The sequence below is a fragment of the Schistocerca gregaria genome, chromosome 3 (assembly GCF_023897955.1).
Source record: "Schistocerca gregaria isolate iqSchGreg1 chromosome 3, iqSchGreg1.2, whole genome shotgun sequence".
Classification (NCBI taxonomy): domain Eukaryota; kingdom Metazoa; phylum Arthropoda; class Insecta; order Orthoptera; family Acrididae; genus Schistocerca; species Schistocerca gregaria.
Window position 1 is genome coordinate 619,413,038 of NC_064922.1, and position 26,892 is coordinate 619,439,929.

At 40.7% G+C, this 26,892-nt stretch overlaps 1 protein-coding gene across 2 annotated transcripts in view; it reads right to left on the bottom strand.

The window, feature by feature from the left end:
• Positions 1-26,892, bottom strand: part of LOC126355205 (RING finger protein 145-like) — a 223,447-nt gene that overhangs the window by 83,256 nt on the left and 113,299 nt on the right. The gene's annotated exons all lie outside the window — the stretch shown is intronic.

Here is a 26,892-nt window from a genome sequence, read left to right on the forward strand (position 1 = left end):
AGGCCACCCTGCAAAGTAGGTCAATAAAGTAGAACAATACTACTACAACACAACACACCTGTCATGCAGGGCAGTCGACATGTTGCGTCCTGGAAACTGTTTCTTGACCCTGACATGTAGGCTGCCCTGGAAACCAGGTTGATATTGTTCCCATGCAACCATGGTCTAGAGGTAGCATCTTTGATTAGTAGTAAAAATGTCCTTTATCCTGGGTTCGAAACCTTCCATTTACTTAAATTCTGATCAATAATCAGCATTGGTGGCTGAAGACTTCAAATGTAAGAAGTCACCCGCATTCTACCAATGGCCTTATCAAAGACAGTGGAGGAGCAGGCAGGTTCAGGGCGCTCTTGTCCTTAGGGTGGGCAACTGCCCCTAAAGGCAGAAGAATCAGCAATGATCAACGGCATGAGGATGCAGAACACAATGGAAACCACTGCATTAAATACACATTATGTGTAACCACAGGTCATGTGGCCTGCAACTGAAAAAGTGTTATGATGGTTATGATGATCTCTCCATTGGCAAAAGATTCCAGACTGAACACTCATGCGGGCCTCTAGGAGGAGACTGCCAAGAGGGAGGTCACCACGAGATAAAGATTGAATAACCAGTGAAAGGATAATATTCTACGAGTCGAGGCATGGAATGTCAGAAGCTTGAATGTGATACGGAAGCTAGAAAATCTGAAACAGAAAATGCAAAGGCTCAGTCTTAGAGATATAGTAGGGTTCAGTGAAGTGAAATTAAAAGAAGACAAGGATTTCTGGTCAGATGAGTATAGAGTAATATCAACAGCACCAGAAAATGGTACAATGGGAGGAGAATTCGTTCTGAATAGGAAGATAGGACAGAGAGTGTGATACTGTGAGCAGTTCAGTGATAGAGTTGTTCTTATTAGAATCAACGGCAAACCAAAATCAACAACAATAGTTCAGGTACACATGCCGATGTCACAAACTGAATATGAATGGACAGAGAAAGTATATGAGAGTATTGAAAGGAGAAAACAATACATAAATGGAGATAAAAATCTGATAGGAGGGACTGGAATGCAGTTTTAGGGGAAGGAGTAGAAGAAAAGGTTGCAGGAGAATAAGGGCTTGGAACAAGAAACAAAAGAGGCGTGACGTAACGGGTGAGTCGTCATGCCCTCAAAATATTCAAAGTTCGGAGGAAGCAGTTGCAGCACGGGCCGCTTGGAGGGAGCGTGCCACTCAGCAGGCTGACCACGTGGTGTCTGAAGTTCAAGTTCCACTTATAGGTCTCACGGATATAATACAGTCACCTGACAATGGAAGTGAGCCGGTTATTCCAAAATCAGGGTGCGAAAGTGTAACTAGTAGGAATTCAGGCAAGAGGAATGAGCATGTGGGAGATATGATATCTCAGCTAATGAAAATGATCAAGGGATTGGGAAATAATACGAATACAATAGTAAATAATATCAGTACAATTCAAACAGTTACAGATACAATTCAGACTGATATGGGTACAATGAGAACTGAAATAGGTTCCGCTGTGAAAGAGGAAGTTGAAAAAATTATGGGTAACCTTAAAAAAGTAATTGATGATAAATTAAAATGTGTCCAAGTGGATATGGGGAAAATTACAGACAAAGTTGTAATAGTGAAATCTAAAATCGAATCTGTGGAGAAAGATCTAGGGGAAAAAATGGCTACGATACAGACGGAACTTGGGGGCACGGTGAGCACTGTATAAAAGCTCAAGATGCTCATAAAAGCAATATAAATTTAGCAATTAGTGAAATTTAGCAATTAGTGACACTGCAAACTGTATAGGTGAGGGAGAGTAAGAAGAGAGCACAATTAAAGATAAACTAGAGTCCTGTATCACTAGTGAAAATGAATTTAAGAAACAAATGCAACAGATAAAAAGTGAGTTAAATTCGTTAGCCTCCCAACAGACCACACTGGTTATAAATATCCCCTGGCAAATACCAGATCTGTGAAATATTACACAGGAGACTGAGGATATCACGCAGTAAATTTCTTGGCTGTGTGTAGGAACGCTTTTGTTCATGGTATGGCAGACGAAGTGAAAATAAAATACATTAAACGGCATGAAGAGTTTGAAAAGTGTTTTTTGAATAAATTTTGGAGCGAGACAAAACAGACACGGATCCAAAATGAATTCTTAAATGCGCCGAGTTACAGGTATGCTAATGGGATGATGAGGGATTTTTGCAAGTGCGAACTTGGCAAGCTTACGCATGTGGAGAATCCGTTGGGGATTTTAACGGAAATCACTATGTTAAAAAGGTAATTACCCAAAGACTTGCAGTGGGGTCTTGTCCATAGCCCATTTGATTCAATGGACGAATTTGTAGAAAAATCAGAGAGCGCTTTGAAGTTCAAACCTCAGAGCAAACTGGGTGGTAGTTATCGAAATGGGACTCCAAATAAACACCACTAAAACAATACTTGTGAGAGAAGTCAAAGGAATTCTCTGGGAGATAGTAACTGGAATGAGCAGAATGGTTGGAGAACGAACAGGAGTGATAACATCCCTGGACAGGCCCTAAGTAAAGGACGCTGATTTGACGGGGGAAATTCACGCGAAGTCCAATTGCGTAACAACCAGTCGGGGAAACTGATGTTTGCCACACCTCAGGTCTGGGGATGGTGATCTAAACAGGCGGTGAAAAGGACTGGAGATAATGGTAATGGTAGAAATGTTGATAGGTTTAGAGAAAGGCAACAACTGCGTAATATGGATTTGCAGGGAATGATGTAAGTTATGGATGTGTAATGAATGAGTGTGCAGATGGTGATGAATGGAAAGATTCAGTGGTTCAAAAAGAATTTACAGAGGAGATGAATTTTGTGAAATCAAATTATGTGGAGAGTTATGAAGAGGTATTGGCAAATAGTAGCAATTGCAGTAAGGAAGGTGTTGTCGTAGCAGAGTATTTGTGAGTCGACGAAAAGTGTTGATGTTAGTGAAGGCTTTGTTAGTGAAGCTTTGGTCTCGCCAGCTGCAAGTGAGTATGATTGTGTTTTGGCAACAAGCGTCGATGTTACTAAGGGAGGCTTAGTGTTGGTCTCACCAGCAGTTGAAGTTAAAAATGTATCGGAGGAGGTAAATGATTTCTGTTTACAGGAACAGAGTAATGGTTATTTATGTAATGATGGAAAAGCTACTGGTGCTGATACTTCGGAGGATGGAATTTACGCATGTCTTGTCACAAATGAAGGTAAAACCAAACTTGTTGATCAATATGTGAATCTAAAATGTTTGTCATAGTGTGAAAGTGAGAATGTATGTAAAATAGGATCGGGGCTCAATCTGGGTGAAAGGTGTAGAAATAGCAGTGTGTGCTGATTTTTGTCTGATCACAGCGGAATGTAGCAGGGCTGGAAGTCCCAAAATTGTATGACAAGGTAGCAGCAATTTGTGTAATGTAGCGGCGGAGGGTAAAGTTGTGTGTGAACCATGTAAAGTTAATTTGTCAGCTGAGGAAAGTAAGGGTTTTGATATCAATTTTTGTAGTGATTTAAATGGTGCATCAGTAGATAAGGTTGCCGAGATGAATATTTATGGTGATGATGGCTTGGGCATCGATGTATTATTTCAGGAAGATAAAGTGTTTAGCAGTGAATTGATGTGTAATTTTGTTAAAGCTGCAAGTGCCGATGTTCTGGAGGGGAAAACAGTAAAGCTGTGCATGCTGTGGGAAGTGAATCGGCAAAATGTGTGGAACAATTAACAGAAAATTTAGAGAGGGCAGAAGTAAATCGTGTGGATGGATATAGTTTGTGTAATGAAGTTCATACGAATAGGTATATGAAGGAGGAGTGTGATTTTAGAAGATTAAAATTGCTAGAGGCTTAGAAAAGGGAAGGAATGATTTTGGGGTGAAAGAAATATTTAATGAATTATTTTGGGATGAACCTGAGATTGAGGGATGAATTGTACAGGGTATGTGTACGCTGGAATTGGAAGAGAAGGGACGAGATGCAGAAAATTATTTATTAAGGGAGAAATATTTGGAACAAAAGGAAATGGTAAATGTACAGCCAATTATTGAAATTAAAGTTGACAAAGAAGTGGCAGATGCACTTCTAGATTGAGGTAGTAATGCATCAGCAGTGTCGGAAAGTTTTATGAACATGATCAAAAATAGGAAACTAATAATCTTCCCAGTCACTGGCATTCAGGTTAAAATGGAAGTTGGTGGTATGAGGAAGCCAACAAGACAACAAATACTTTTAGAATTTAAATGTGGAGAAAATAAATTCGAGATAGAATGTTTTGTAGTGAGTGTTCTAGCAAAGGAGGTAATTTTAGGGACTGACTTCCTGTGCAAATATAATACATAGCTGAATTGTGCAGGGAAATGCCTAGAATTTGAATTTCAGAATGAGGAAAGGCAAGTAAAATTTAAAAGACTTAACAGGTGAAAATCAGATTGCTCATACCATAGCTACTGAGGGTTGGAGTGAGGAAGTCGATACGCATAACAGATTTAAGGAAGTGATTGATGCAGTCAAGAGTGTATAGAGAAAGGGGTGAAATGAAAAGCTGTTCTAATCTATAATTAGTGGTAGTTATTTTGGAGGGATAATTTATATGTTTATAAGAGGATTCCTTCGTAATTTGTTAGTTTATTGTGGCACTGTATGTGTGGAAAAGGGGGGAGTTTAGGCACTGACGGTGTGTGGTGGTCAGTGACCTCATGAATTTTATTGAAATATGTATTAATTTATGCTTTGTATATGAGAGTGTCACAGAGTTTAGTGGTCAATTTGAAGGGTATTGAAATTATCATTGTATATGCATGGAATTTTTGGTGTGTGGAAGTAGAAACGACTGATTAAAGTCTATCAACAGAATTTATGGGAATTTGAGCTTACTGTGATTCAGTCGTTTGCCTTGTGACTTTGTTCCTAAGATATCATTTTCCGCTGGAAGGAATCATTAGCGAGGATCCTGGTTGGTATTGGGAAATGGTTTGTTGATGGGTTTCTACGTTTGGTTTCATTGTAGACAGATTTGTACCACAGTGGAGTTCAGAATTCATAGGCAGACCCGATTTCTGCGGGACGCTTGGTCAAAAGAATGATGTGAGCTGATCAATACCATGTGCGAAAATCCACGTGAGCATGTGTAGAGCAACAGAAAAAATTAGTGCAAGGAGGCGCCTTAGTGCTGAGTGACTGGCACAAGAAGTGCTTACAAAATCACACATAACTGAAAGTGCAGTAAAAATTTTTATACCTTTGGCCTGGTGTTGTAATCATTTAACTCTGGTCTTTGAAATTTGTTTAATATGTACTTGTATGAACAGAAGTACTGAAGTATGCTACTTCTGAAAGTTCTGGCAAGCCAGAATGTTAATAAGTGTAGGTGTGTGAGGTAACGGGTGATTCGTTCCCTGAAATATTGGAAGTTCAGAAGCAGCAGTGGCCACACGGGCTGCTTGGGGGCCACACAGGCCGACCACGTGGTGCCAGATGCTGGCCGAAGCAAGAGGGGCCCAGTGGCCGTGTGCCTGGGGATTCCATGTAGACACTGTGATGAGGATGGTGCTTTGTGTCGACGAAGGAGATTTCTATGCTGGGAGTGCCAAAGATGGCAGACTTGTGAAACCTTAATGGCAGATATTTCACAGTTCATATAGAAATTAATAGTAGACAGAGGAATCTGGATACCTCAAAAAGAAACGTGTACATTACCATTATTTGCACGGTGATTCCAATGGTGTGATCAGATTTTCAATATCTTTATTAGTTTAAAGTTTAGTATCTGACTAAATTATACAAGTAACACCCAGCAATGAATTTCCAAAATCTAAACGGTTCATCCGATTTTGTTGAATGACGTGTCTTTAGAAAGCCATTAGTGTAAATCTAAATTGGTATGAATTACAGCCATGTAACTTGAATATTACACGAGTTATTGGAGGTCAAAATGGCAGATTACTATCAATTGCGTCAGGCCATAAGTACTCCACAGTTACACGAAAAAAATGGTATCAGCATGGTTGTAAATATATTTATTCGCGTATGTCTTTGTTTATATCTGATATATACAATTCATGAAGAAATTGGTTAAATATTTACTGTGTGTGAGAAAGCACAGAAATATTAGGCTACTGGCCTATCTTTTGCTTCTTTTCTTTTGATATATGTTTATTTAATTGTTTATGTATTTGATAATGTGTTAGAGCTTGTTTATGGTGCAGCCATAGGAATATTTATTTAATTTCAAGTTATTTAAATGTAACTCCAATATTTTGTATGTTTCATTAGGTTTGTGAGTGGGCGTTGGCTTGAAGAGAGGGCAGGCACGCTCTAGCCAATCACAGTGATCGTCTCCGGGGAGGACACAAGGTAGTTATGAGCAGTGAGGCAGTTCTGGAGAATATCACACAGGATGGGAGGTGCTGGACGCGACGGCGCGGCAGATGCACGGTCATGAGAGAGACTTTGAGTGTGGAGCGGTTTGTGTGTGGTCGCGAGACATAGATATACTTCGGCGTGTGGACTTGTGAGACTTCCAAGGTTTCTACAGTGAAGACGTAGTGTGTGTTTAGAGGTGAATATCTTGCAAGCTATTTTGTTGTTCATACCTAATTACGTGCAGTAAGAATCCATTGTTTCCCTGTTATTCAACTTATATTTTATCTAATTGCTGGACCATCAACACCAATAAGTGTTCTGCAGAAATAAGCGGCATTCTCAAAAGTACTTCTACTATTGTAGTCATCATTCAAAGTCGTTAAGATACTACCTGCATATTTGATTTAATTGCAATATTTCATTTATAAATTTATATGTTACATCCATAATTCGCAATTTCCAAGTGATAGGAATCTTCAACCATTTGATTTATGTGTATATTCATATTGTATAGTGTAGACTCAGCAGTATTTGGCCTGCAATGCAGCAACTACGTATCCGAAACTTTCAATGTTACAATTCTGAGTCAGAGGATACGTAGTTGAGAGTCATCACATCTTTCATTCTTATATTCTGAAAGCCCACAGAGGAGAGAAACTAATCGAGTTCTGTATTACATTTCAGCTGGTAATAGAAATTACTCTGTTCCAAGAAGCACAACAGGAGGTGATATACTTGGAACAGGCAAGGTGATATGGGAAGATTTTAGTCAGATTACATCATGATCAGACAGATTCCAAAATCAGATACTGGAGTGTAAGGCACTCCCAGCAGCAGATATAGACTCAGATCACAATTTAATGTGATGTGGAGTTTTGGTAAAAGTTTATGAGACTAGTCAGGAAGAATCAATACACAAAGAAGTGGGATAAGAAAGTATTAAATAATGACTATATAAACTTGAAGTTCTCTACTGCTATAGATACAACAATTAGGAATAGCTCAGTAGGCAGTACAGTTGAAGAGGAATGGACATCTCCAAAAAGGGAAATCACAAAAGTTGGAAAGAATAGCATAGGTACAAAGAAGGTAACTGCGAAGAAACCATGGGTAACAGAAGAAATACTTCAACTGATCTATGAAAGAAGGAAGTACAAAAATGTTCAGGGAAATTCAGGAATACGGAAATATAAGTCACTGAGGAATGAAATAAACAGGAAGTGCAGGGAAGCTAAGATGAAATGGCTGCATGAAAAATGAGAAGACATCAGAAAAGAAAGAGATTGTTGGAAGACTGATTCATCATACAGGAAAGGCAAAATAACCTTCAGTGAAATTAAAAACAACATTAAGAGTGCAACAGGAATTTCACTGTTAAATGCAGAGGAGTGAGCAGACAGGTGAAAAGAATACATTGAAATGATAATTAAAACAAGACCCTATGCTGTCGATAAATCTTGATCTGTGATTATTACGGTAGTATCATCCGCATAGCAGATAACTTACTCAGATAACATAAGATGGCAAATCATTAATTGCAACAATCAAGAAGAAAGGACCATGGACAGTGCGCTGAGGTACACCAGATGTGCATTGTTCATAGAAGAGTGTTTGTTTTGACTTGACACAAATTGTCTCCTGTTATGTAGATAACAGTTGATTATTTTTAACTCTGTATTATTTATACCATAATACTTTAGTTTGGCTAGTAGGATGTCTTACTCAGATCACAATGCTACTAATGTCTGATTAACTATTTCAAGCACTGCAGAGGTGGTATTTTTCCCTTGTTGAAAACTGAGCTCCCACCATACCCCACGCATGCTTAACTGGGGACAAGCCTGGAGATCATGCTGGCCAGGGAAGTCAATGCACATGTTGTAGAGCACTTCCAGTTTCATGTGCAGTATGTGGGTCAGCATTATCCTTTTGGAACAGCACATCACCTTCCTGTTGCAACAATGGCAAAAGAACAGGTCTAACAACATTTTGCATGTACCAAGTGCTGGTTAGCATTCCCTCCAGACACATCAAAGGTTAATAACAGTTAACAGACCACAGGGCTGTGGCGTGGTCACTGTGTCTTGGGCGAATGTCCTCTACAAGATAGCACTCACCGGGTCTACATCGTACATGCAAATGACCATCATTTGCATGTGGGCAGAATCTGCTTTCATCACTGAAGACCATTGCGGGCCATTCCATTTTCCAAGCGATCCTCTGACAGTACAGTTGAGCCGTGCACATCGATACATCTAAATCTACATTTATACTCTGCAAGCCACCCAATGGTGTGTGATGGAGGGCACTTTACGTGCCACTGTCATTACCTCCCTTTCCTGTTCCAGTCGCGTATAGTTCGCGGGAAAACGACTGCCGGAAAGCCTCCGTGCATGCTCGAATCTCTCTAATTTTACATTTGTGATCTCCTCGGGAGGTATAAGTACGGGGAAGCAATATATTCGATACCTCATCCAGAAATGCACCCTCTCGAAACCTGGACAGCAAGCTACACCACAATGCAGAGCACCTCTCTTGCAGAATCTGCCACTTGAGTTTGCTAAACATCTCCGTAATGTTATCACACTTACCAAATATCCCCGTGACGAAACACGTCACTCTTCTTTGGATCTTATCTATGTCCTCTGTCAAACCAACCTGGCATGGATCCCACACTGATGAGCAATACTGAAGTATAGGCCAAACGAGTGTTTTGTAAACCACCTCCTTTGTTGATGAACTACATTTTCTAAGGACTCTCCCAATGAATCTCAACCTGGCATCCGCCTTACCAACAATTAATTCTATATGATCATTCCACTTCAAATCATTCTGCACGCATACTCCCAGATATTTTACAGAAGTATCTGCTACCAGTGTTTGTTCCGCTATCATATAATCATGCAATAAAGGATCCTCCTTTCTATGTATTCACAATACATTACATTTGTCTACGTTAAGGGTCACTCCCTGCACCAAGTGCTTATCTGCTGAAGATCTTCCTGCATTTCGCTGCAATTTTCTAATCCTGCAACTTCTCTGTACACCACAGCATCATCCGCGAAAAGCCACATGGAACTTCCGACACTATCTACTAGGTCATTTATATGTACTGAGAAAAGCAATGGTCCCATAACACTCCCCTATGGCACGCCAGAGGTTACTTTAACATCTGTAGACGTCTCTCCACTGAAGGCATGAGTGAAGGACAGGCTAAAGTTGCACATGGCTGTAGTCCCACTGCTAATAACCGATACATAACAGTTTGTATTGACACGTCTGGGCTTACAAGCTGTCTTTCCTGTGCTCTCTTTTCTGTGCTGTGATAGCTGTACAATCTGCCACTGCAATCCTGGCAGCTTTCCATTTTGTGTGGATGTCCAGAACCTCCTCTGTGGGTGTGAGAAAGTTCATGTGACTACCAATATGAGCATCGCTGCACTACGGACACAACATGTCCAACATCTGTGGCAATTCTCTGAAAGGATCATCCTGTCAGTCCACAATCTGACCCATTTCAAACTCTCAGTTAGCTGTAGGGAGCACTAGTGACTCTCCTTAGCATGATTGCCTGCTTGCTTCATACATTTGCACCACACTGAGCCTTCTGGCTCTGAGCATTCCCTATTAAAGGGTAGACACAGAAGGCACTCAGGTATCTCTGCAACTATGCTATCTATTGTGGATAAAACCATGTTGAAATCATTATCAGTACACCTGCTACTACCAGGTGGCATATGCCACCACTGAATCAAAATCAATGTCATCTTCCAAGGTGTACTAATTTTTTTTCTGTAAATATATATGTAAGAAATTTTTGGAATAACAATTATAAAGATGACATTTGAACAATGAAGTACATAGCTGGCAACAGAAAATAAAGATAGCCTGTTGACTAGCAATCACTGTTTCGGTTTGTGCAGGATGTAATATGTAATGTTATGTTAGTATTTCAACAATGTTTAATTCAAAAGAAATAATATTCAATTAGAACTGTTCAAGCATGAAGAGTTTATACAGTTGGAATATTTCGTAATCTTTACAGAACTGTACGTGAAGTGGTGGGCAGGCATGCAGTAATTCTTTTGACTAAAGAGACCAGTCACATAATACAGCTAATGGGAAAGCAGGCACAGCACATATCCTGGTCTTTTGGTTGTTGTTCTCAGTCAGGTAAAATGTTAAGAACTTGAGCAGCCTGTGGGCTTAGTGTGTGTTAAATTACTAGCATGGGGTGCAGCTAGGTTGGACATATTCATTTCAGTGCATCGTTTTGCAACTTGATCACATGTATTCATTATGAATTAATACAGAATTTGCATAATGAATGTTGTTGGTCATGAACTGGTATTCAGAAAGACTTACGTGAACTACCGAATGTGGGAATTTGTTCAGGTTAATGTTATGGTGCACTGCACAATGGAAATGGCACATGTTAAACTTTGCCTGTGTATGTTCTCCTTGCTGTAACTGCAATGCTATTATATATAATGTTTAAAAAATTTATTCACCAAGTGGCAGCAGGAGAACACACATATAAAAGGCATTGAAGTTTCCAAGCTTTTGGAGCCAGTGGCTACTCCTCCTGTCAGAATGGTTGCAGGGGAATAAAGAGGGGTGAAAGAAAGAGACTGATGAGGTTTAGTGAAAGGGTTAGAGTTTGGAAAAGTCACCCAGGATCCCAGGTCAGGTAAGACTAACTAGATGGGATGAGAAGGAAAGACTGATTTCTGGGGACTGCACTGGATCAGTTTTGAAAACCTGAGAACTTAAAACTATGCAGATGGGAACTGGTGCTACATGTCCTTGGTTTTCACCACCCACCTGGCCTTAATTTACCTTAATTTCTTTGGTCTCAGCATTTCTTCGCACTAACTACTCCTTTCTTCATTCCCTTTTGTTTTCTACGTCTTTCAGTTTCTGAGCTGCATATTTTTCATTACCCTCCCTCCCTCCTACCTCCACCAAAAACAATGCACTTAGCTTTTTGCTCTTATTAACTCGTGCACGATGTTTTGGCAGTAATCTCTTTCTTGCATATTACCCTATTTTCCATCTTTCAGCTCTCAGGTTTTCAAATTTCATCCAGTGCAGTCCCCAGTCAGTCAGTTTTTTGCTTCTCATCCTGTCTGGTAAATCTCCAATGACCTGGGTTCTGGGTAACTTATCCAAACTCCGTCCCTTTTCCTAAACTTCATTAGTCCTTTTTCTTCATCCCTCTTCCTTCTCCTTCAACCCTTCTGCTAGAAGGAGCGACTGGCTCTGAAAGCTTGCAAATTAAATACATTTTATAAGTGTGTTCTCCTGTCACCGCTTGGTGAGTAGGTTTTTTTATCTATCCATTTACATTATATTTTCTAAAATTGATTATTTTCATTGATTTCTATATAATATTTGTTTCACAGCACTGTAAGGCCATCATTCAACATGTCTTGTTTCTTGAGCTAAATAAAACTGTAAAAGAATTTTATACCATTGTCAGGGTACATCCTTGTTCTAACAAACTATTCACATATCATCTTATTTAACATTTTTCACAAACATCTGTAGGGCAACAAGATGTCTTAAGAGCCTTAAGTGTTACAAGTTCTGTTAATAATAGCAAAGATGCTTCTACCTTAATCAAAGTAGATATACACTCCTGGAAATGGAAAAAAGAACACATTGACACCGGTGTGTCAGACCCACCATACTTGCTCCGGACACTGCGAGAGGGCTGTACAAGCAATGATCACACGCACGGCACAGCGGACACACCAGGAACCGCGGTGTTGGCTGTCGAATGGCACTAGCTGCGCAGCATTTGTGCACCGCCGCCGTCAGTGTCAGCCAGTTTGCCGTGGCATACGGAGCTCCATCGCAGTCTTTAACACTGGTAGCATGCCGCGACAGCGTGGACGTGAACCGTATGTGCAGTTGACGGATTTTGAGCGAGGGCGTATAGTAGCCATGCGGGAGGCCGGGTGGACGTACTGCCGAATTGCTCAACACGTGGGGCATGAGGTCTCCACAGTACATTGATGTTGTCGCCAGTGGTCGGCGGAAGGTGCACGTGCCCGTCGACCTGGGACCGGACCGCAGCGATGCACGGATGCACGCCAAGACCGTAGGATCCTACGCAGTGCCGTAGGGGACCGCACCGCCACTTCCCAGCAAATTAGGGACACTGTTGCTCCTGGGGTATCGGCGAGGACCATTCGCAACCATCTCCATGAAGCTGGGCTACGGTCCCGCACACCGTTAAGCCGTCTTCCGCTCACGCCCCAACATCGTGCAGCCCGCCTCCAGTGGTGTCGCGACAGGCGTGAATGGAGGGACGAATGGAGACGTGTCGTCTTCAGCGATGAGTGTCGCTTCTGCCTTGGTGCCAATGATGGTCGTATGCGTGTTTGGCGCCGTGCAGGTGAGCGCCACAATCAGGACTGCATACGACCGAGGCACACAGGGCCAACACCCAGGGCATCATGGTGTGGGGAGCGATCTCCTACACTGGCTGTACACCTCTGGTGATCTTCGAGGGGACACTGAATAGTGCACGGTACATCCAAACCGTCATCGAACCCATCGTTCTACCATTCCTAGACCGGCAAGGGAACTTGCTGTTCCAACAGGACAATGCATGTCCGCATGTATCCGGTGCCACCCAACGTGCTCTAGAAGGTGTTAGTCAACTACCCTGGCCAGCAAGATCTCCAGATCTGTCCCCCATTGAGCATGTTTGGGACTGGATGAAGCGTTGTCTCACGCGGTCTGCACGTCCAGCACGAACGCTGGTCCAACTGAGGCGCCAGGTGGAAATGGCATGGCAAGCCGTTCCACAGGACTACATCCAGCATCTCTACGATCGTCTCCATGGGAGAATAGCAGCCTGCATTGCTGCGAAAGGTGGATACACACTGTACTAGTGCCGACATTGTGCATGCTCTGTTGCCTGTGTCTATGTGCCTGTGGTTCTGTCAGTGTGATCATGTGATGTATCTGACCCCAGGAATGTGTCAATAAAGTTTCCCCTTCCTGGGACAATGAATTCACGGTGTTCTTATTTCAATTTCCAGGAGTGTAGTGTCTGTCTATGAACACAGAAAAGAGTCAGGAATTAATTATTGCCTACAATAGCAGAACCACCTTAGGGAATGTTCCCACAATGTTTCTTGGCACTGTTCTGCACAGTAATTTTGGTATGATACGCACAAGTAAATTATTTAGTGTCAAAAATTTCTAAGGCAATCTTTATGTTCACAAAGTTACAAACAATAGTAGATGAGAACATTTTGCTTGCTATCTATTATGCTTATATTAATTCTCATTTGAGATATAGGATGTATTGTGGGGAAGTAACTGTTATTCGAAATGAAACAATCCATAGTTCAGGATAGAATAATGACAATATTATGTAAAGAGATTGCTATACACCATATAGAGAAGGTGCTGAGTTGCAAACAGGCACAATGAAAAGACTTCAGACAAATAATTCGTCCTTCAGAAATAGGAAACACACACACACACACACACACACACACACACACACACACACACACACACACACACCTTGAAGAAACGCAACTCACACACGACTGCCGTCTCAGGCAACTGAAACCACACTGTGAGCAGCAGCACCGGTGCGTAATGGGAGTGGCAACTGGGTGGGAGGTAAGGAGGAGGCTGGTGCTGGGAGGGGAAGAATAGTATTATAGAGGAGGCAGACAATGAAGTGCTGCAGGTTAGACTGTGGGCAGGGGAGAGGTGGGGGGAGGGGGAATAGTGGAAAACGAGATAAATAAAAAAGACTTGCTGTGGTGATGGAATGACAGCTGTGTACTGCTGTAATGGGAACAGGGAAGGGGCTGAATAGGTGAGGGCAGTAACTAATGAAGGCTGAGGCCAGGAGGGTTACGGGAATGTAGGATGTATTGCAGCTTGCTGGTTGTCATGACCACATAGAATGCAGCACATTGGTTGCAGCTTAGCTTGTAGATCACACAACTGGTTTCACAGGTAGCCCTGCCATTGGTTAGGTGATGTTTGTGAACAGACTGGAGTAGGTGGTGGCTGGAGGATGTACAGGTCAGGTCTTGCATCTAGGTCAATTATCCTTCCCACCCCTCCCACAGTGGTATTCCGCTGTCCACCGAACCTACACAATATATTCATCCATCCTTACACAACCCCTGCTGCCAACCCCTTACTTCATGTCTCATACCTGTGTAATAGACCTGGAAGCAAGACCTGTCCCATACATCCTCCTACCACCAGCTACTCCAGCCTGGTCACAGATATAACCTATCCCATCAAAGGCAGGGCTACTTGTGAAACCAGTCATGTGATCTACAAGGTAAACTGAAACCACTGTGTTGCATTCTAGATGGACAAGCTGTCTGTCCGCATGAATGGCCACCAACAAACTGTGGCCAAGAAACAAGTGGACCACCCTGTTGTTGAGCACACTGCCAAACATGACATCCTTCATTTCAATGACTGCTTCACAGCCTGTACCATATGGATCCTTCCCACCAACACCAATATTTCTGAATTGCGCAAATGGGAACTTTCCCTGCAATACATCCTTCATTCCCATAACCCTCTTAGCCTCAACCTTTGTTAGGCAGTGTCCTCAACCTCGAGCCCCTTCCCTGTTCCAATTCCAGCACTACACAGCCGCAATTCCACCCTCACACCCAGTCTTTTTACTTCTTTTCTGCTACTTCCCCCGCCCCTCCCCACCTCTCCCCAGCCCACTGTCTAGCTTTGTCTCACCCAGTCGCCACTCCCATCATGTAATCGTGTTGCTGCCCACAGTGTGGTTTCAGTTTCCTGAGACTGCAGTCGTGTGTGTGTGTGTGTGTGTGTGTGTGTGTGTGTGTGTGTGTGTGTGTGGTCTGTTGTTGACAATGGCCTTACTGGCTGAAAGCTTTATTTGTGATAGTCTTTTTGTTGTGTCTATCTGCAACTAAGCATCCTTGCTATATAGTGAGCAGCAACTTTCCTTCTTATAATATTCCCTCTAAATTCTGATGCCCACAGCTATAATGCACAACACTGTTAAAATACTTCTGTTTTTGCAATAAATCTCTAACTAGCAGCAAACTCTCACTAGGTAGGTTATTTAAAAAGCTTCCAAAGTTAGATAAAGTGTCTGGAGCACATGGAGTTTAGGAAATTTTTAAGGAATTTGTTAACTGAAAATTGTTTTTATACACTGGGAGACTTCTATAAGCACAGTTTTTATTGTAGTTTAATTATATATCTATTTATTGTTTACTTTGTGTGTATTTTTATTGACATTGCTAATGCAAGCATTAACTTGTGTAAATGGTAGTTTCTATCCTTTTCTTTTCTTTTGTACAGTAAAATCAGTTCAATTCAGATTCAACATACTGCTGACTTTCCTAAAACTAATATCAGTTAATCAAATTATTTAAACTTAAATACAAGTTTTGCTGTTTATTTACAATACATTTAAGCTAAAAGATACATGAAACTGTGTCATACAACAAGAGTGTTGTGGACTTGGTCCATTTGCCACGCTGTCTTGGGTTTGGAATGGAGTTCTGTACTCCCATGGAAATATATTCAACATACTTCTGTCCAATACAAAGCAAGAAATTGGGAATCCCTGTCTGTTCAAAATAAAATTCAAAATATACCTCATTAGTCACTCTTTCCACAAATTATCTGAGTATCTAAATTCAGGGATTGGAAAGATCTGTTATAAGTGGGACAAGTAGTAATGTACTGTAAATAAGATTCACTATTTAAATAATTAAGAAAATATTTCCTTGAATAATGCCATTCCAATCTGGTAAATATTTAACTGTTGTACAGTAAAACTGCGGAGGTAGATTGTTTTCCAGAGTAGCAGCATTCTTTTTGATTTATAAAGATAAAATCTGTAGCACAAAACTGTGAGCAAACTATTGGCTTCACTACAGATAGAGTGCAGCCTTCCTCCCCCGCGGTGTTAGGAGGGGGAGGGGTGAGATGTCTTTCACCTTTCACCCGGCTAGGAATCGAACTCGGGACCCCATGATCATCTGATATCGAACCCAGGACCCCCAGGACCCCCAGGACCAGATTCTAGTGCACTAGCTGCAAGACCACCTTGGCCACTTCTTCCTAATTTACTTGACCAAATTTAGATAGGATGCACTGATCAACCAGAACGTTATGACTACCTATCAGCTAGCTGGTATGCCAACTTTCGGCAAAGATAATAGCAGCAACGCATAGTGACATGGAAACAATGAGCCCATGGCAGTTTGCTGGACGAAGTTGGCATCACATCTGCACCCACAAGTCACCTAATTCCTGTAAATCCTGGGGAGGGGGCAATGAGCTCTGATGCTATGTTCGACCACATCCCAGATATGTTGAATCAGATTCAGATCTGGAAGTTAGGAGGCCAGTAGATCATTTGGAACAGTCCAATGTGTTCCTCGAAATACTCTGTCACATTCCTGGCCTTGAGGTATGGAGCATTATCTTTTTGAAAACTGCCACTGTTGTCGGGAAACATGATCATCACGAAAGGCTGTACATGGTCTGCAACTAGTGTACAATACTCCTTGCCCATCATGGTGCTGTGCATGAGCTCCACTGGACCAATGGATGCCCACATTAATTTTCTCCAGAGGATAATGGAGCCATGGCCAACTAGTCTCAGTCCCGCTGTTACAGGTGTCAAGGATTCATGCACTCTATTGGCATGAAGAAGACCACGCAACAATCTGCCACTGTGCTAACATCCAATGTAAATGGTCATGTGCCCATTTCAGTCACAGTTGTTGATGTTGTGGTGTTAACATTGGCACACACATGGGTCATCAGCTGTGGGGGTCCATCATTAGTACTGTTCAGCACACAATGTGTTCGCGAACACTTGTACTCGGCCTAGCATTTAAGTCTGATGTTAGTTCCTCCACAGTCTGCTGCCTGTCCTGTTTTACCAGCCTGCCCAGCTTCTGACGTATGACATCTGTAATGAAGGCTGGTTTCCCAACCTCATGATGTCTGTATGTGGTTTCACCATGATGTTGGAGACATTAACCACACCACTCCTCGAACACTTGACAAATCAAGCTGTTTCCAGAATGCTCATGCCAAGCCTCCGGGCCATCACAATCCACCCTTGGTGAAACTCAGATAGGTCGCACGCTTTCCCCGTTCTGCACATGGATAGCACACCCACTAACAGGCCAATGCTGCTATCGCCTGGACAGGTTTATATCGATAGTAGGTCAGTGGTCATAATGTTTCGGCTGATCAGTATAAGCGTGAACAGCACTATGTAGTATAATGATAGTTTACTGTCAATACAATACACAGATCAGTACCTCTTCATTAATTATCCAATCTACCAATCCAATGTTCAATATTCGTCTGCATTATCTCATTTCAAAAACTTCTAGTCAATTTTTGTCTGAACTGTTTATGGTTCACGTTTCACTTCCTTCACTTTCATAAAGGACTACACTTCAAACCCTTTCTAAAAAGATTTCCTAACACTAAATTTATATTAGGTGGAAGGGTACCCATGCCCGGGTGCTGCCAACCCCCCCCCCCCCCCCCCCGCTCCTCCCCCCACTATCCTGCTCTCAGAGAAAGGAAACATATAGTTTAATCAGGTGTTTTTCTTTTAAGAAAATGATTTAAAAGTCGGTATTATGCAGGCTTTTAACAGAGCCAGAACTGGAGCTTTCTTATGGCTACTTAAGTCACCATCATCTTCCCAAATATTAAAATACTCCCTACCCTCAGGTCTAGACCCCACAGCCCCACCCACAAAACTACTGTATGGGCACCTTGATTAGTAGATGTTAACATATTTCTCTTTTTAAGAAAAGTTTTTCTTAATATTGAAAGTCTACATTTTATATTATCTTTATCTCTACAACAGTTGGATATTCTGTTGTCCTAATAGCAGAACTCTTATACCATACTACTTTTGGTGTCTCATTTAGTAATCTAATTCCCTCAGCATCACCTGCTTTAATAGCTACTTTGCGTTATCCCTGTTTCACTTCTGTTGATGTTCATATTATAATTTCTTTTTAAAGCTCAACTGGTCTTCCAAACTCTTAGCTATTTCTAACAGTAATAGTGTGACATCAGAAATAAAGTAAATTTTCTAATTATTTATTTGTATTTCCTGCGACCAGTTGCTTTTATTTATTTTATTTTTAACTTACGATATTGCACTGTGTTTCAAGCAAGTTTTGTTCATCTTTGCGTATATGCGTACAGAAAATTGTTACATAACAATAAAATGTCTTTCTAAATTAACACAGATCTGTTTTTATTTCTTCTCCCTGAACTTTAGTTTCCCAAATTTCTCCTTGTTTGCATTTGCCGCTAGCTTCCTTCTCCACTACTCTCCACTACTGCTTCCCTTTCATATCCTTCAGCTCTCATAACTACAGTGTGATCTCTGTAGAAGGTGTAAATAAATTTTCACTTCCTGTTCTACCCCTGCTACCTTCTGAATTTCGAAGAATATATTAAAGTAAACATTGTAAACACTTTTACCTAATTTACAAATGCTATAAAGCTACAATGAAGTGCCAAAACAAAAAAAAAACAAAAAAAAAAAAACAGTACAAGTATGTGTATTCAAATACAGATACATGTAAACACGCACAAAATAGCACTGTGGTTGGCATCGCCTATATAAGACAACAAGTGCCTGGTGCAGTTGTTAGATTGGTTACTACTGCTACAATGGCAGGTTATCAAGATTTATGCGAGTCTGAAGGTGATGGTATAGTCAGTGCATGAGCGATGGGACAAAGCAATGAAGTGTACAGTGAACATAAGGAACTCTGTAAAACATAAATTTTTCAACATCGCTGTGGCCAAAAAAAAGATCCTGCAAGAACAGGACCAACGATGACGGAAGAGAATTGTTCAATGTGACAGAGGTGCAACCCTTTCACAAACTGCTGCAGATTTCAATGCTGGCCCATTAACAAGTGTCAGCATGCGAACCATTCAACGAAACATGATCAATATGGGCTTTCGGAGCCAAAGGCCTACTTGTGTAGCATCGATAACTGCAAGACACAAAGCTTTACGCCTCGCCTGGGCCTACCAACACTGACATTGGACAGTTGGTGACTGGAAAGTTATTGCCTGGTTGGACCAGTCTCATTTCAAATTGCATCGAGCAGATGGACCTGTACGGCTGTGGAGACAACCTCATGAACTATGGACCCTGTATGTTAGCAGGGGACTGTTCAAGCTGCTAGAAGCTCTGTGATGGTGATGGTGGTGGTGGTGGTGGGGGAGGGGGGGTATGTGCAGTTGGAGTGATATGGGCCCTTTGACATGTCTCGATATGACTCTGACAGGTGACATGTATGTAAGCATCCTGTCTTATCACCTGCATCCATTCATGTCCATTGGAAATTCCTAAGGACTTGGGCAATTCCAACATGACAATGCAACATCCCACACATCCAGAATTACTACAGAGTGGCTCCAGTAATACTCTTCTGAGTTTGAACACTTCTGCTGGCCACCAGACTCCCCTGACATGAACATTATTGAGCATATTTGGCATGCCTTGCAATATGCTGTTCAGAAGAGACCTTTATCCCCTCGTACTTCTATGGATTTATAGATAGCACTGCTGGTGTCAGTTCTCTCCAGCACTACTTCAGACATTATTCAAGTCCATACCATATCATGTTGCACCACTTCTGCATTCTCATGGGGGGCCCTAAGCGATACTAGGCAGGTGTGCCAGTTTCTTTGGCTTTTCAGTGTACATTTGCCTTTTTTCATTCTATAGTCTATAATATGTTGTAGAGTCAATATAGCCTCACTTGCTTCTCTGTTTGTCCAGAACCCAATGTGGGTTTCTACCAGCCTTCCAATTATTCTATTGCTTATTCACTGAAGTATTTTTCAACCATGACTTATTAAACTGATGGTTTGGTAATACACCTGGAGGCATCTGCTTTCTTTCATATTAACATTTTACAGTTTTGTGTGTATGATGCTGAGTCCTTAGTCACTGAAGCTAACTGTGACTTTTCTTTGATGTCAGGTCTGTCTTTGTAACCAAACAGGACATTTTTAAATTTTAGTGATATGGAATATGGTTCATTACTTTCTGAAGCTTCCTCACTGGTAGTTTTCTATGATGATATGTCAGATATGTGATGTGGTGTATCTGTCTGTAAAAGGGAGAATAGAGTGTAACATTCCATTGATGGCACAGTCATACAGATGGAGCACAATCTCAGACTAAGAAAGGATGGGAAAGGAAATCAGCCATACCAATTTCAAAGAAACCATCCCGGCATTTGCGTGCAGTGATTTAGGGAAATCATAGAGAATCTAACTTTTGATGACCAGACACAGAGTTTAACCATTGTCATCCTGAATGGGAGTCCATTGTGTTTGTGGTTCACTGTTGTAGTCTATAGGCTGTTTCCTTCAGTGCTTAAACATATAGGTCAAAGTATTGTATCTTCAAAGTTACTAGTTCATATTTATTTCTCATACATGGTCATGCTCACATGTGAATTAGTGAGATAGTGAAATGTGCATGTAAATTTAAAAACAATTTGTTGGGCCCTGCACACAAACTGGAAACAGAGTCAGTGTAAAATAGATGTAATAAGTTTGTAGGAAGTTATCACTGAGAATGCTTCAAAAATATACTAACTTTTAAACACTAGCTATATGCATTTTTGTGTTTCATTTAGTTATGAAAATGAATCTCACATAAAAGGAATTACTGTTCACATTATATCCACTCACTGAAAGACTCTCAGTAATAAGTTTGAAAATATCTCAAAAATTTTTTAAAACTGTCCTTCTTGTTAGATAATCAAAGCAATTAACAAGCACTACTTTTGAAGTATTACAACCAGAACTGCTATATTTAATTGATCAAGTAAAGTGTTTTGATCTTGTTTCATAAATTTCTGTCAACAGGTAGGTTCTACTTTCCTTTATTGGAATTTTTAATTTCTAATACTTAGCCAACACAGGTGTCACCTGTATCGTACTCATAAATGTGTGTTCTTATATTTATAACCAGACTAATCATTCATTATTTTTGTAGATCCCATTAGGAAGAGAGCCTTCAGGCATGTTGAACAAGTCAAATCATACTTTATCACAATGATTTAGATGTTAGCAACTCCAATAAACTATTAGAACCATTTCAGTTTACTGAAGCAGGGGTACATAGTGAAATTGACAAAATCAGTGTCTCTTGAAAATGTTGTCTCCTTAGTTATTATAGAAAGCTGTTGTTTATCTCATTTTGCTTCCTAAATAATTACAAGATCATACTAATATTTATTTTCATTGCAACCTGAGTGTAAAAATCCAGGACTGTTTAGAACAAAAATTTCTACTTCCTTTGCAACTAATAGGAATTTTCAGTTCTTGAATCTGAGGATTCTAAACTTATTGCTTTATATGAGATGAGAGCTAGTTCAAGTTTTCAGAAACACATTTTCAATTATATTAGAACAAATAAGCCCTCGGTCACAAATATTAAGTCAAAATTGACCAGGTTTAGGCGCTACTATGAGCATCAAAACCTGGTCAATTTTGACTTAATATTTGTGACCGAGGGCTTATTTGTTCTAATATAATTCTGACATGGTCACTGAACCTTAGCAGCTATGTTCAAAGTTTTATATTTACAATTTCTGACAATAAGCCAAAGCATAGATGGGAACTGCATAGTCTCAATAAAAGACTGAAAATTACAGTTGAACTGAAATTGATTTCTATTATTAGCAACAGATTAAGGGTAAATTCACTGAGATGTGGGTGCAAGACTTTCAACAGCTTTGAAGTCGACTGCAATAGATGTGAGGTTATCTAATTTACAAAGTATTCTTGATATTCTATTTTGTTGAGTGGACACCTTTTTTACTTTAGCTACAGTGCCTCAAAAAGCTAATCCGGCAAGACAAAGATAATCCTGCAAGACAAAAAGGGAGTGATGACATGCAAAATTAAGACATTACCCTGTTCTTTGGGGTCAACAGAACACACTACACTGTATTATCAGTACACACACGGTGAATTGAATGCACTACTGTGTCGCCTTTACAAACTGCTTATACTTCAGCAAGCTAGATTCTGCCTTGGTAAAAGCTGCACAGGTCAATTGCTCTGTCTTACACAGTTCATAGAAGATTGTTTTGAAGCCTGTAAGGTGACAGGAAAGATATTTGTGGACTTGACAGCATTATATGACGCTGACAACCATCAGTTACTATTAAACAAGGTCTGCAACCTAATCAAGGATTTTAGCCTCACCAGGCTCATCGTCAATCTTCTGCAGAACCAAAGATTCTTCACTGACCTCCATGGACAGCACAGCCAATGGATGTTACAGAAATATAGTCTTTTCTAGGGAAGTGTGTTGGCTCCAGTTCTGTTCAATATATACACTACGGACAACCCATAGCCCCATTCTGCAGGTTTTTCTTGTATGCTGATGATCTCACTCTGGCAACCCAAAGCACAAACTTCAATTTAATAGAAATCACCCTAAAGAGTGGTCTTGAAGATCTGTCAAAATACTATAGAATAAACCAGCTTAAACCCAACCCATCAAAGATACAAGTGTGTGCTTTCAATCTGAGAAACAGAGATCCGCCTGTAAGTTACAAGACTGCTCAGTGATAGGTATGAAAATATCTCAAAATGGTCAGGGGTTAAATTGGAACACTGCGACACTCCAAAATGTCATGGAATAATACATGACAAATGTCCAACATTCAAAAAACACTGCATGAATTTCAAATAAAAAAATCTCACCAGGAACAACTTACTGAGAAAACTGGCTGGATCACAGTGAGGCAGTCAAGCTGAAATCGTCCGAACTGCTGCATTGGCATTGTGTTACTCCACTGCAGGCTATGCCTGCCCTGTCTGGTATAGGTCAACACATGCCAAACAGGTGGACATTGCCCTAAACAACACATGCAGAATTATAACAGGCTGCTTGACGTCAACTTCAGTTGACACGGCTCTATCCCACTTGTGAATTGCACCACCTCCTGTTTGAGGAGAAATAGCAGCAAACAGGGATAGAATGAAACTGGACCAAGAAAAATGACCATCCCATGCATGGGCAACAACCCTACTCACAATGACTAAGGTCAAGGAAAAGTTTCCTCAGAACATTGAAGAAACTAACAACCCTGATGAAGTCAGGCTGCAACTATGGAGGGCTGAGACATTCCAACCCCCTGGTTGGAAAAGATTTTCAGAATCTTTATCCCCTAGGCATGATGAAAATATGCCAATCTGGAAGTCCTTGAATAGGCTGAGGTCAGGAGTGGACAGATAATGGGTTAACCTGACAAAATCGAGATAAATTGAAGAAAACAAAACCCAATGTGACTGCAGGGAAGAACAGACTGTTCAACATATGCTTCGGTGTCGACTGTGTCCAGCCACCTGCACCTCCACCAGGCAATGGAAAATGCACTGGAAGTGGCCAAATTTTGGTCAAAGATTATATAAACTGTGCTTATCTTTCAAAAATTGTATAAATTGTGTTTTACGTATGTCTGTGACACGGGAATAATAATGGTGAATTAAATTGATTGATTACTTTTATTTGAGTGAAATAGCACATTAGTAGCCTTTGTGAGATAAAGACTCAAACTGTTGGCTGTGAAACAGTTGTGGGCATAGTTGGACCCTTGATTAGTATGACTGTGTCATAAGCAAACTTTGCAGTTTCAGTACACTGATTTAAAGTCCCTCAAATGCCAGTTATTTTGGTAACCAACATCCATTCTCCATTTTCTATTTCCCTATCATGAGTTTAGTTTCATTTGAAGAGATTGTAGGGAATTAAATGCACCCACAAAAGATGGTTTTCTTATGTACATTTTTCTCTGCAGGTGTCTTTACTACACATTTTAAGTATGTCAGTCATTAACTAATTACAAAGATAGCACGGGGATGGTCCTATTAAATCAACACAGGATTTAAATGCTCTGCTACAGATGCTGCCTTAGCCCAAAATATAACCACTAATTACTGATTAATTTATGTATGGGTTGTAATTTTGGAATAATGTGTGCCAGAGTAAATTTAAAGCACTTGTGATAGCTTATTTGTTATCACGTGCAATGCCACTATGAGGAAGTAATCAATGAAATGTCCAATGATTTCAATGTCATCATTTCTGCCACAGCTACTGAGAACTTGGTTTCATTTGTCTCAATTTTTCGATGCTCAAAGATTATCCACAATTTCAAACACTTCTAGAGATAACACAGATTTAGCTCTTATTTCAGACATGATATTTTTTAATTCCAAATTTCACACACTTATTTTCCTTACATGTGAGTACTCCACCTTTATTTGTTCCAGCAGGGAAAAGACTCACTAATATGAAATAATATGTTTGTGAAGAAGTTAAATTTTCATGAATACAGCATGCGCCCTTTCCAGTTCTGTAAGTTTACTGTAAACAAGTCATTGATTATATTTCTGTTATAAATTACACATCAAAAAAGTTTTGCATCACCTCAGTTCTGAAACCTGTACAGAAAGTTGAAATAGAGATCAACATAAACATCATTTCTGACCTTTTTATTGCTCATGAATCCACACATTGCATGTTGTACCACCATACAGCGAGACCTTCAGAGGTGGTGGTCCAGACTGCTGTACACACCGGTACCTCTAATATCTGGTAGCACATCCTCTGTATTGTTCATGGCATACTATACACTAGTTCATCACGCCACTGTCGGTCCAGATTGTCCCACTCCTCAACCGCGATTTGGCTTAGGTCCTTTAGAGTGGTTAGTGGGTCATGTTGTCCATAAACAGCCCTTTACAATCTGTCCCAGGCATTTTTGATAGGGTTCAAGTCTGGAGAACATGTTGGCCACTCCATTCGTGTGATGTCATTATCGTGAAGGAAGTCATTCACAAGATGTGCACAATGGGGGTGCGAATTGTCATCCATGGAGATGAATGCCTCGCCAACATGCTACCAATATGGTTGCACTATTGGTCGAAGGATGGCATTCTCGTATCTTACAGACATTACAGTACCTTCCTTGACCACCAGCAGCAAACTTTGGCCCCACATAATGCCATCCCAAAACAGCATGGAGCCTCCACTTTGCTGCACGTGTTGACTCGCTGGATAGTGTGTGCAAGGCATTCAGCCTGACCAGGTTGCTTCCAAACACGTCTTCAACGATTGTCTGGTGGAAGGCATATGCGACACTCATGGCTGAAGAGAACGTGATGCCAATCCTGAGCAGTCCATTTGGCTTGTTTTTGGGCCCATCTGTACCACACTGCATGGTGTTGTGGTTGCAAAGATCGACCTTGGCATGGATGTTGGGAACAAAGTTGCACATCATGCAGCCTACACACAATTTGAGTCATAATACGACATCCTGAGGCTGCACGAAAAGCATCATTCAACATGGTGGTGTTGCTGTCACGGTTCCTCTGAGCCATAATCTGTAGGTAGCGGTCATCCACTGCAGTAGTAGCCCTTGGGTGGCCTGAGCGAGGCATGTCATCAACAGTTCCTGTATCTCTGTATCTCCCCCATGTCTGAACAGCATCGCTCCGAGATGCCTGGACACTTCCCTTGTTGTAAGCCCTTTCTGGCACAAAGTAACAACGTGGATGTGATCAAACCACAGTACTGACCATCTAGGCATGGTTGAACTACAGACAACATGAGCCATGTACCTCCTTCCTGGTGGAATGACTGGAACTGATCTGCTGTCCGACCCCCTCTGCCTAATAGGCACTGCTCATCCATGGTTGTTTACATCTTTTGGCAGGTTTAATGACGTATCTTAACAGTCTAAGGGACTGTGTCCATGATACAGTATGCACAGTCAGTGTCTATATTCAGGAGTTCCGGGAACTGTGGTGATGCAAAACTTTTTTTGATGTGTTTATTATTCTTTCATGATCTGAATCTAAATTTTTGTCATGCTTTATTGTCAGGGTTTGAACATCAGGATCAGATAAATCATAAGCTTAGACTGTAAATCTAAGTCACTGAAGATATTTGAATCTAAAGATAAGTTCTAAATGGCACTTGCACTATGGACCTTCAATCCTCAGATTGAGCTATACTGTGGAAAATATTATAAAGTTGGCTGTCGATAGTTCTTGGTGTCCTTGATCATACCTATCAGATGCAAAAACTATATTTCAAGTCCCTACAAATAATGATACCCCATTTCATTTTGTGTTACCTTATTAACATGCTTCCTCTAAACGCTTGATGAAACTTAATTTTTTTTTTTTTCTGCTACTTGAATATAAACTGCCAGTATTACTATCTTGTTTGCTTCTCAAGTCACCATTGTGACACAGCACTGAAAACATCATTCATATTTACCAACCTCTACATTACAGAATTTAACATTATTTTTTGTAAACACAATCCACTTCCAATACCTATTTTACTGGTTCTGCAGCATTATGATATTAGCTGAGTTGTTATTTCGTAATACATAGATTACAGAAATAGCCCATGTTAGTGCAAATA